The 12,707-nt window shown below is 46.3% G+C and overlaps 1 pseudogene; it reads left to right on the forward strand.

The window, feature by feature from the left end:
• Nucleotides 1-214: 214 nt before the first annotated feature.
• LOC126290693 (5S ribosomal RNA) lies at nucleotides 215-332 on the forward strand (annotated as a pseudogene).
• The last annotated feature ends 12,375 nt before the right edge of the window (nucleotides 333-12,707 follow it).

The raw sequence follows: 12,707 nt of genomic DNA on the forward strand, positions 1-12,707 counted from the left end.
TATACTGTTATTTTTATTTATTTATTTGTCAAGTGCGGTGGGACGATGCCAGCAATGCTTCTTGATCGTCAAGTGAGCCTACAAAGTCTACAGAATGCTGGTTAGAAAATTTACAAACAAATAATTAAACAATTAATATAAGAGGGGAAACCAGAGTACACGAATAAGTAAAGGGAAATCGTTCTAAGTTACTGCGAGGAATGGAGGAGTGTATGCCAACGGCCTTGCCGCAGTGGTAACACCGGCTCCCGTCAGATCACCGAAGTTAAGCAGTGTCGGGCTGGGCTAGCACTTGGAAGGGTGACCATCCGGTCTGCCGAGCGCTGTTGGCAAGCGGGCTGCACTCAGCCATTTTGAGGCAAACTGAGGAGCTACGTGAATGAGAAGTAGCGGCTCCGGTCTCGGAAACTGACATACGGCCGGGAGAGCGGTGTGCTGGCCACATGTTCCTTTATATCCCTATCCAGTGACGCCTGTGGGTTGAGGATGACACGGCGGCCCCTCGGTACCGTTGGGCCTTCATGGCCTGTTCGGGAGGAGTTTAGTTTAGTTTTATGGAGGAGTGCGCTCTAAGGCAACCCTTTGACTAAGATGTGAAAACTTGGGATTTTTCACCCAATTTTCCCTTTTTTCAGATTAGTTGGAAGTCTATTAAAAATAACAGTTGCTGAGTAGCGCACACCGTTCTGTATACTTCTTAAGGCAGTCTTATCCAAGCGTATTCCGTTTCTCCCTCTAGTCTTCACTGAATGAATGGTGCAGTTTCTTCTGAAACACTCAAATTAGTCAACATCAGGTCCCACGGTTGAATATTTGTTCAGGGATAACAGAGAAAAATCCGAGACACATGGAAAACGGCCTACATGATGTTCGCGATCACATTCCACAGGTCATGATGCTAGGTGATGATACTGAAACATGGGCACTCGACAACAACGTCTTAAGTGCCTCTTCTAAAGTGTTTTGAGACGAGTGTCGATAAAATACAATTCACACAACTACAAAACTTCAACTACAATTAACGATAATAAAGTGCTGCAAAACATCTGTATGCAAGCAATGACACACACACACACACACACACACACACACACACACACACACATACACACTAAGAAATATGAAATTTATGTATTGTGTTAGGACTAAAACTTAAGAATAAAAAGAGAAAATCTGGTAGCCAGACAAAAGACATCGAAAAAGTTCAAAGAAAAGCAGCACATTTTTCCGCCCAACAGAGTAGAGGGTGCCATGCATATAACATGCGAAGTGGCAGGCCAACTACTAAAGTAAAAGCATATTTCATTGCGGTAGAACCTCCTCACGAAATTTCAATCACCAACTTTCTCATCCAAATGAGAGCATATTTTGTTCACGCGTACCTACATGGAGAAAAAATGATGATCATAATAATTTAAGATGCAGAGAGAGAAGGCTCGGGAAAATGTAACTATCCATGTTTCCCCACATGCTGATCGAGAGAGGCGCAGCAGATAAATATACACTCCTGGAAATTGAAATAAGAACACCGTCAATTCATTGTCCCAGGAAGGGGAAACTTTATTGACACATTCCTGGGGTCATATACATCACATGATCACACTGACAGAACCACAGGCACATAGACACAGGCAACAGAGCATGCACAATGTCGGCACTAGTACAGTGTATATCCACCTTTCGCAGCAATGCAGGCTGCTATTCTCCCATGGAGACGATCGTAGAGATGCTGGATGTAGTCCTGTGAAACGGCTTGCCATGCCATTTCCACCTGGCGCCTCAGTTGGAGCAGCGTTCGTGCTGGACGTGCAGACCGCGTGAGACGACGCTTTATCCAGTCCCAAACATGCTCAATGGGGGACAGATCCGGAGATCTTCCTGGCCAGGGTAGTTGACTTACACCTTATAGAGCACGTTGGGTGGCACGGGATACATGGGGACGTGCATTGTCCTGTTGGAACAGCAAGTTCCCTTGTCGGTCTAGGAATGGTAGAACGATAGGTTCGATGACGGTTTGGATGTACCGTGCACTATCCAGTGTCCCCTAGACGATCACCAGAGGTGTACGGCCAGTGTAGGAGATCGCTCCCCACACCATGATGCCGGGTGTTGGCCCTGTGTGCCTCGGTCATATGCAGTCCTGATTGTGGCGCTCACCTGCACGGCGCCAAACACGCATACGACCATCATTGGCACCAAGGCAGAAGCGACTGCCATCGCTGCAGACGACACGTCTCCATTCGTCCCTCCATTCACGCCTGTCGCGACACCACTGGAGGCGGGCTGCACGATGTTGGGGCGTGAGCGGAAGACGGCCTAACGGTGTGCGGGACCGTAGCCCAGCTTCATGGAGACGGTTGCGAATGGTCCTCGCCGATACCCCAGGAGCAACAGTGTCCCTAATTTGCTGGGAAGTGGCGGTGCGGTCCCCTACGGCACTGCGTAGGATCCTACGGTCTTGGCGTGCATCCGTGCGTCGCTGCGGTCAGGTCCCAGGTCGACTGGCACGTGCACCTTCCGCCGACCACTGGCGACAACATCGATGTACTGTGGAGACCTCACTCCCCACGTGTTGAGCAATTCGGCGGTACGTCCACCCGGCCTCCCGCATGCCCACTATACGCCCTCGCTCAAAGTCCGTCAACTGCACATACGGTTCACGTCCACGCTGTCGCGGCATGCTACCAGTGTTAAAGACTGTTAAAGACTGCTCCGTATGCCACGGCAAACTGGCTGACACTGACGGCGGCGGTGCACAAATGCTGCGCAGCTATCGCCATTCGACGGCCAACACCGCGGTTCCTGGTGTGTCCGCTGTGCCGTGCGTGTGATCATTGCTTGTACAGCCCTCTCGCAGTGTCCGGAGCAAGTATGGTGGGTCTGACACACCGGTGTCAATGTGTTCTTTTTTCCATTTCCAGGAGTGTATATTCGATGAACGCTCTGCCAGGAAATTAATTGTGAAATGCAGAGTGATGATGTAGATGTGGAAGTAGAAACAGCATAACTTAATGCTGTGGATGCCTGATCGTCAGAATAAAATGAAACAGCCAGCCACTCCGCACCATACTAAACTCTCCAGCGTAAACTGTTAGGGTGGAGGGAAAGCACTTCACTTCACCACGCTCGTTATCAGATAACACAGATGGCAGATCACCACCTAAATCTTCTTCTGCCTGTTCACGACAAAATAAAATTGCACTCAGTTAAATGGTTCATATAGCGATTTGAATGCCACAGACATCACACACCAGGGTGTCCTCCCGAAGTTGTAGCAAACCGAGTGTGAGGGTAAAGTGTCCAGTTCGGCACCAGGTGAAGGCCTCTTCATCCTCTTGGCAGGAGGAACACCACGACCGTACTATTGGCTTGGCGACTCATAGCTTATTGCTCTTTACTGCTTGTCACGCCCCCACCGCAGATCATTCTAACCAACCTTTTTTATGCCGGGAATATTCTTGGTAATAGCACAGATTTGTTCTAATAACTCTGTATGAGATATTAAAGCAAAATGAAGAATCCTTCTTGTTTCAGTGTCAGAGAGAGTGGAAATCATTCTTATCCTTAGACTAGAAGCATTCAGTTTCTGCGCAAGATCTTGAACGTCATATGTCCAAGAAGGTTTGTCATCTAACTCAGCACTAAGAATTTGGAATGGTTATCAACACTATTCTTTAACCAACTGTACACACTAAATTTCGCTTCTAGAAGAGTTCTGTGTCAGAAGATATTTGTGCTGCGTTTTGTTACAGATAAGCGTTAATCCGTTCTGAGTAAACCATGTAGTTGTGAGCTCCATGTAGTTGTGAGCTCCAACGTTAGGCTCGTAATGGGGCACCTTAGAAACATGGCTGCCAAGGAGGGGAAGGAAGCCAGTTTGCACGTCGTTTGCATACCGGGAGGAGTCATTCCGGATGTGGAACGGATGCTTCCGGATGTAATGAAGCGTACAGTATTCAGCCAACTGCAGGTGGTGGCTCATGTCGTTTACCAATGACCTGCGTCGCTTTGGATCGATGGAGATTCTCTCTTGTTTGGGGTGGCTAGCGGCTTGCGAGAATAAGGCGGAGCTTACCATCTGCAGCATCGTTGATAGAACCGACTGTGGTCAGTTGGTGCAGAGCCGAATGGAGGGTGTGAATCAGAGGCGCAGACGGTTCTGTGACCGTGTAGGCTGTAGATTCCTTGACTTGCGTCATCGGGTGGTGGGTTTCCGGGTTCCACGTAATGGGTCAGGAGTCCAGTACACACGGGAAGCGGTGGCTGTGTGGAAGGGGCTGGGCTGCATTTTACGTTAGAGGGTCTCAGGAAACCCCAGAAAGGGTGTCTGTCTAAATGGCGGCAGGTAAAACACTGGAAGGTAGCTGTAAAAACGAACGGCTTTGTAGATGTAAATGGTCGTAGCTGTGGGTTTGAGAGGGAATCAGACCTCCAAGCCTTAATGGAAGGCATTGAAGCTCAAATAGTTATAGGCATAGGCAGCTGACTAAAGCCGGAAATAAATTCAACCGAATTTTTTTTAACAATCTAACAGTGTTCAGAATAGATAGATTAAATACAGTTAGTGGTGGAGTATTTATTGCTGTCAGAAGTAGAAAACCTCTAGTGTCAGCAGCACGCAGTTGACGTCAACAAGTATATGAGCCTGAAGATGACGTTGTTACAACGTTGAAACTAGTTGCCAAAATAAAATCGACACCGTAAGTACAGCTGGAAGAATTTCTTCATTTTTAATATAAATTTATACCAGCTGACGTCTCACTGTCCTCCATTTCAACTATGGATGTACGATGTTTTACAGATGGTTTGACACCACCCACTAAACATTGCTATAATACAATCCTTTACGACCGTGTGTGTAATGGCACAATACAGTCTGTAAAGTTATAACTCACAGCAAAGAATTATTATCAGGCAAAGGTTTAACCTGGCCTCAATAGTGATAACTAAACGAGAGATCATTTGTAAGAGCTTTCACTGAGTTTTATGATAAAAACCACCTGAAACCTATTCCTCAAGAAGCGCTGGTCTCCGCGTTCTAACTCCGAAACAGACAGACTAATAGAAAACTAAAAGTTGATAGGGTGGGTACCGAATTGTAACACTGCTTTAAATCTAAATATCTAGTTATCTCAACAACAAGATAAAAGCATCAGCCTGAAAATCACTGGGGAGCCCAGCCACAAGTCATCAGACCCTGCCTCTGATTCTCTGCTTGGGAGTGTGCATGCCCTGTGTGGTACTGTCCCTGTGTGGTATAGCTTTACCTGTACAATGCAAATGGACGTCACAATGAGTGAAACTGAACTACTGCTGTTTGATGTGTGAAATCGACACTTACAAAGTGTAAGCTTGGCAGGTATTGCACCACCTGAAACACGTCGTAAAGTAGCTGCAGACTATGAAGAAGGTCGAAATACATCATCTACACCCTCGCCATGGCCATCAACCAAATATATCTACGCTGATATCCAGCGAAGCTTCCTCATTTCAACGTCAGCGTTATGTCTCCATATGCTGCCAGGGATCAACGGTGGTCAGCTAGATATGACCAACTTCAAACGTGGGTGAAATCTGCTGAGTGTGCAGAGGTACTCTAGAATGGCCCACATGGATATCACTGAATAGGGTAACATCAAACGTTACTAAACCCAGGGACATCCTCGTCAAATTGGGGCAAAACAGACAAGGATCACAGGTATGACTGTCCATGCTGCCCTGAGTCACACTCCAATACAGAGATGATGAAGGCTGAAAGAGATGCTGTTGCTATTACTCAATTCTCAGCTAATATACTTTAACAGAATGAGATTTTCACTCTGCAGTGGAGTGTGCGCTGATATGAAACTTCCTGGCAGATTAAAACTGTGTGCCCGACCGAGACTCGAACTCCGGACCTTTGCCTTTCGCGGGCAAGTGCTCTACCAACTGAGCTACCGAAGCACGACTCACGCCCGGTACTCACAGCTTTACTTCTGCCAGTATCCGTCTCCTACCTTCCAAACTTTGCAGAAGCTCTCCTGCGAACCTTGCAGAACTAGCACTCCTGAAAGAAAGGATATTGCGGAGACATGGCTTAGCCACAGCCTGGGGGATGTTTCCAGAATGAGATTTTCACTCTGCAGCGGAGTGTGCGCTGATATGAAACTTCCTGGCAGATTAAAACTGTGTGCCCGACCGAGACTCGAACTCGGGACCTTTGCCTTTCGCGGGCAAGTGCTCTACCAACTGAGCTACCAAAGCACGACTCACGCCCGGTACTCACAGCTTTACTTCTGCCAGTATCCGTCTCCTACCTTCCAAACATTGCAGAAGCTCTCCTGCGAACCTTGCAGAATTAGCACTCCTGAAAGAAAGGATATTGCGGGGACATGGCTTAGCCACAGCCTGGGGGATGTTTCCAGAATGAGATTTTCACTCTGCAGCGGAGTGTGCGCTGATATGAAACTTCCTGGCAGATTAAAACTGTGTGACCGACCGAGACTCGAACTCGGGACCTTTGCCTTTCGCGGGCAAGTGCTCTACCAACTGAGCTACCGAAGCACGACACACGCCCGGTACTCACAGCTTTACTTCTGCCAGTATCCGTCTCCTACCTTCCAAACTTTGCAGAAGCTCTCCTGCGAACCTTGCAGAACTAGCACTCCTGAAAGAAAGGATATTGCGGAGACATGGCTTAGCCACAGCCTGGGGGATGTTTCCAGAATGAGATTTTCACTCTGCAGCGGAGTGTGCGCTGATATGAAACTTCCTGGCAGATTAAAACTGTGTGCCCGACCGAGGCTCGAACTCGGGACCTTTGCCTTTCGCGGGCAAGTGCTCTACCAACTGAGCTACCGAAGCACGACTCACGCCCGGTACTCACAGCTTTACTTCTGCCAGTATCCGTCTCCTACCTTCCAAACTTCGCAGAAGCTCTCCTGTGAACCTTGCAGAACTAGCACTCCTGAAAGAAAGGATATTGCGGAGACATGGCTTAGCCACAGCCTGGGGGATGTTTCCAGAATGAGATTTTCACTCTGCAGCGGAGTGTGCGCTGATATGAAACTTCCTGGCAGATTAAAACTGTGTGCCCGACCGAGACTCGAACTCGGGACCTTTGCCTTTCGCGGGCAAGTGCTCTACCAACTGAGCTACCGAAGCACGACTCACGTACGGTACTCACAGCTTTACTTCTGCCAGTATCCGTCTCCTACCTTCCAAACTTTGCAGAAGCTCTCCTGCGAACCTTGCAGAACTAGCACTCCTGAAAGAAAGGATATTGCGGAGACATGGCTTAGCCACAGCCTGGGTGATGTTTCCAGAATGAGATTTTCACTCTGCAGCGGAGTGTGCGCTGATATGAAACTTCCTGGCAGATTAAAACTGTGTGCCCGACCGAGACTCGAACTCGGGACCTTTGCCTTTCGCGGGCAAGTGCTCTACCAACTGAGCTACCGAAGCACGACACACGCCCGGTACTCACAGCTTTACTTCTGCCAGTATCCGTCTCCTACCTTCCAAACTTTGCAGAAGCTCTCCTGCGAACCTTGCAGAACTAGCACTCCTGAAAGAAAGGATATTGCGGAGACATGGCTTAGCCACAGCCTGGGGGATGTTTCCAGAATGAGATTTTCACTCTGCAGCGGAGTGTGCGCTGATATGAAACTTCCTGGCAGATTAAAACTGTGTGCCCGACCGAGGCTCGAACTCGGGACCTTTGCCTTTCGCGGGCAAGTACTCTACCAACTGAGCTACCGAAGCACGACTCTCGCCCGGTACTCACAGCTTTACTTCTGCCAGTATCCGTCTCCTACCTTCCAAACTTCGCAGAAGCTCTCCTGCGAACCTTGCAGAACTAGCACTCCTGAAAGAAAGGATATTGCGGAGACATGGCTTAGCCACAGCCTGGGGGATGTTTCCAGAATGAGATTTTCACTCTGCAGCGGAGTGTGCGCTGATATGAAACTTCCTGGCAGATTAAAACTGTGTGCCCGACCGAGACTCGAACTCGGGACCTTTGCCTTTCGCGGGCAAGTGCTCTACCAACTGAGCTACCGAAGCACGACTCACGTACGGTACTCACAGCTTTACTTCTGCCAGTATCCGTCTCCTACCTTCCAAACATTGCAGAAGCTCTCCTGCGAACCTTGCAGAACTAGCACTCCTGAAAGAAAGGATATTGCGGAGACATGGCTTAGCCACAGCCTGGGTGATGTTTCCAGAATGAGATTTTCACTCTGCAGCGGAGTGTGCGCTGATATGAAACTTCCTGGCAGATTAAAACTGTGTGTCCGACCGAGACTCGAACTCGGGACCTTTGCCTTTCGCGGGCAAGTGCTCTACCAACTTTTTTTTTTTTTTTTTTTTTTTTTTTTTTTTTTTTTTTTTTTTTTTTTTTTGGGCCTCCCTTCTCCCCACACAGCCCATCCATTCGCTCTCCTTTTATGCCTTCTTCGGCGAGCTTCTATGCTATATCGACTGATTTTTTTTTTCAAATTTACTGTGACAGTTAGGGAAATGAAATGATGTTTGGCTTCTTCGCCATGTGAGGCTTCTCCTCCGTAGAACTGAAAATTGAAAAATTAAGGCTTCTTGGGAATTAATAAATTGTCACTCTTGCTTCATACTGAAAAAAATTAAACAAAAATAGAAAGATTGTAACTGAGGAACATGTGCAAGAAGCTTCCACTGCATTGTGTGCAACGAAACCACCTTCCGATATTACCGAGATCCTGGAAAATCATCATAGATGAATGTAGTTGCTGGAGATATGGGGTTCATCCAGCAGTAAGTGTGAAGTCGCAGTGCCGTTTCGGGGTTCTGTCCGAGGCCTTCACGGCTACCGTAGCGGCCCTGGGGCACACGAAGTCCCCACCGTACTTCACCCTCAACAGCGATCCCCTACTTTGGCCTGTGACTACATTTTTCGTAGACGAGGGCTATTAAGATGTTTATCCAATCCCTTGTCTCTGAAACAGAATGTGTAACATGTTACCAAAAGTTTTTTTGTGGTCCCTGCGCGTACATATCTGATAATATTTTGCTCGTTCGTATAGTTCGTATTCTAAAACACGGTCATTGCCGTGTTCAGATATAACGTAATGTACATAATTGCCAAACAACCACAACACAGCATTGGTTTTCTGGACAGGGAAGAAAACACCATCGGGGAAGAGTAATTTTTCAACATTGATCTCAGTACTAACAGTTCTGGTGATAAAGGCTACCCGCCGTTGGAGTCCCCTCCATATTTCGGCGTATCCGCCACAGAGAAAGCGGTGGATCAATGTGTCAACTGCGTCACATCGGATGCACACAATCGTGTCACTAAGACCAATGGAGTGCAACTTTTCGTTAGTGGAAACTACGTTATTAACAACTCGGTACCAGGTTGCCTGAATGTCGGAAGACAGTTCACGATTACTAATATTTTTCCAAATTCTTTTCCAGTCTTTGTCGGGATATCTGCACTCCATTTTGTTGACATGTTCTTTCGTTGTTAAGAGTTCCATTAATTTCCTGCAATTCCTTGATTGTGGATTCGTGACAATACTGTCCATGTAGCTAATCTCTAAAAAGAACTGGCGAATATATTTCAATTTATAATTAATTCCGCCTATATTTATGGGTGGACGTAAATTTTCTGGCTGTAGGAGTCGATACAGCCTGGCTGTAATACTATGTGGATGTTTTTCGATAATTTGTAGGGTCCTCTTTATATATAACGCCGTAGTCTTCCGCCATATATCTGTTAAACCTAGGCCACCTTCAGCGGAAGGTAACGTAACTGTACCGACTGCTACTCTAAAAATATTCCCTGTCCATATAAATCGGCAAATGATACTCATTATACGTTTGGCAATGGGTTTCGAAACTGGCAATATTTGACCTATATATATAGCTTTTGATAAAATGGACCAATTAATTATTCTGATTCGTTGTTTAATGTTCAGATGTCTGGTCTGATTGAGTATTGTGGCTCCTCTGATTGTATCCAGTACTTTCTTCCAATTGTAGGTCATGGTCTGAAGCGGACATCGGTAAAAGGTGACACCCAGAGCGGTGTGACGATCGACGGAGCGTGCCCATTCCAAACGGACATCTTGAAGACCTTTAAGATTTAAAAACGAACACTTCCCCTCGTTAACCCTAGCGCCTGTAGCTTCACAAAAGATCTGAATATTCGTAGTTAATTTCTCTAAATCTTCGTTACTACGAATAACCACTCCAACGTCATCAGCATACGCATTGGTGACGTTGTTAACGCCAGATATCGTGATGCCCTCAAGATCGACATCGAGTCTCCTTAGTAAAGGCTCCAGTGCAACAACATACAGGAGCATTGACAAAGGACTTCCCTGCGGGACGCCGTTGCGAATTTCAATGGGTGGAGTGAAATGCCCATTTACAGACACTTGTGTTTGGATGCCTTCAACATTGTTAATTAAAACTTGCACAAAATGTTGTCTAAAACCCACATAGGTCAACGTTCTGAACAAAAATAAGTGGTTGACCCTGTCAAAAGCCTTTGAGAAGTCGATAAAGGCAAGGCCTCCTGGTGAGGATGACGTTGCAAAAATTGCAGAGACATCCCTATATTCACAAACAGTTTTAAAAATATTCCGCCCCGAGAGACAGGTTTGGTGGTCACCTATGATCTTCTCCATTAGAGGTCTCAGTCTTTCCTTCAGTACACGTGCAATTATTTTATAATCCGAGTTCATCAAACATATTGGTCTCAATTGATTGAGATCTTTAACTGCCGCGTTCCTTCCCTTTGGTATTAGCACAGTTACGCTTTCTTTGAACTCGCGTGGAACAGTAACACCTTGCAACACTTCATTTATCACTTCTGTGAATTGATTACCGATGAGAGGCCAAAATTTACAATAAAACTCTACAGGCAAGCCATCAGGCCCTGGGGACTTACGGGTAGACGAATATTTAAGTATATCAAACACCTCCTCACATGTGATCGCAGTGGTAAGTGACACATTGTCCTCGTCATTGATAACGTTGTCGATACCTGTAGTTCGTAGCAAATCGTTCGCACAGTCTAGATTATACCGGGTATCAGTATATAACGTACGATAAAATCCATAAACTGCATTTAAAATGTCAGAGTGTTCCGTCAGCACCCGGTTATCGCCCACTCTAAGACAAGCAATAAACGCTCTTCTTCTATTTCTTTCATGTTCGAGTAAGTGGTACAGCGATGCGTTTTCGTCCTCCACCGTTGTCGGGACACGAGATTTAATTTTTAAACCCTCCAGCTGTTGTCGCTTGAGACTTATGAGGTGAGCCTTGATCTTCTTTATTTCAATGAAAACCTCATCAGTCATCTGCTGAGCTGATAGTTCCCTTAAGCATGTATAGTAAAATTCAACGGTATTGCGAGACCACATCGCTCGCTCCCTCCCGTAAGCTATTAGGGATGATCTCAATTTCTTTTTAGCACATGAGGTCCACCACGCAAGGCGAGAGCTGTATTTATGGCGCATACGTAGAGCAGCCTGCCATACCTCCGCTACTGTTCTTGATAGGGCACCCTCGAACAACATATGGGTATTCAGCTTCCATAAGGGGCGACCCCAATACGTTCCTTGCTTCTGAAACCGAATGCTGCATTTCACTGCGAGATGGTCCGAAAAGGTAGTGGGAATTACTTCGATACCACTGATTTTATTTTCCAGGTTTGCTGTGACGTATATTCTGTCTATTCTGCTTTGCGAGCGACTACTGATGTACGTAAATTTGACTAACGTGGGGTATTTGCTTTCCCACACGTCTGTCCACTTCATGTTTGTCACCAAAGCCGCCAGTTCCCTGGAGAAGTTAAAATTTGGTCGCTGATCCTTTTTGTGAAGTACACAATTAAAGTCACCACCGATTAAAGCTTCCGCCGGATTCCCCTTAAGTAAATAGACCATATCGTTCTTAAAAAAATTAGCCCTATCATCTCTAGCGTTGTTACCAGAGGGGACATATACATTTAAAACAGTAGTAGTAAAAATTTTACAACTGATGCCCCTCCCATTTTCTAACAGACAGATATCCTTCACATCAATACCATCTTTGACAAGGATCGCAGTCCCACATGTGGCTTCCGGTGCAATATTTAAAATCTCTTGAAAACCTGGGACATAAAAGTTGTGGACATTAAATTCCTGGAGGAGGGCTATATCAGTATCCGACTGGTAAAGGAAATCTTTTAAAGAAGCGACTTTCGTTTCACTGCGAATCCGATTTATATTGATCGTGGTCACATTATATGTCAGTTCCGTTGGCATAGGTGCAGGTAAAAGAAATTGGCTAATGAAGTATACCCCATGCAGAGTCACGTCTGTACCATTCCATTCTGTCTGTCAGAAAGAAAAATAGACATTAAAAAAAAAAAATTAAATGCCACTAGCATGTGTCAGGTCCATCTCCATTCCGTGGTCGGTGCGATCTTCTTGGGCATCGGCCCAATCAAGTCCTTTTCCTGAGACAGTTCGGTCTAAATCCATAGTAGTGCCGGTCTGCAAACGTGCGACGCCAAGCGGTGCGCGAGGTTGTTGTTGAAGATCATCTGCATCGGCACGACTCATCTCCGCTTCAGTACACTCGTTAACTCGTGCTACTGGGCATTGTTCTCGTAGTCGTTCATTATCCCTTAAATGTTTTAACTTTTCCCGCAATGCAGGAGCTAAACTCTCTGCTGCTTTGTGTGCCAATCTCCTCTT

The sequence above is a fragment of the Schistocerca gregaria genome, chromosome 1 (genome assembly GCF_023897955.1).
Source record: "Schistocerca gregaria isolate iqSchGreg1 chromosome 1, iqSchGreg1.2, whole genome shotgun sequence".
In the NCBI taxonomy this organism is placed as follows: domain Eukaryota; kingdom Metazoa; phylum Arthropoda; class Insecta; order Orthoptera; family Acrididae; genus Schistocerca; species Schistocerca gregaria.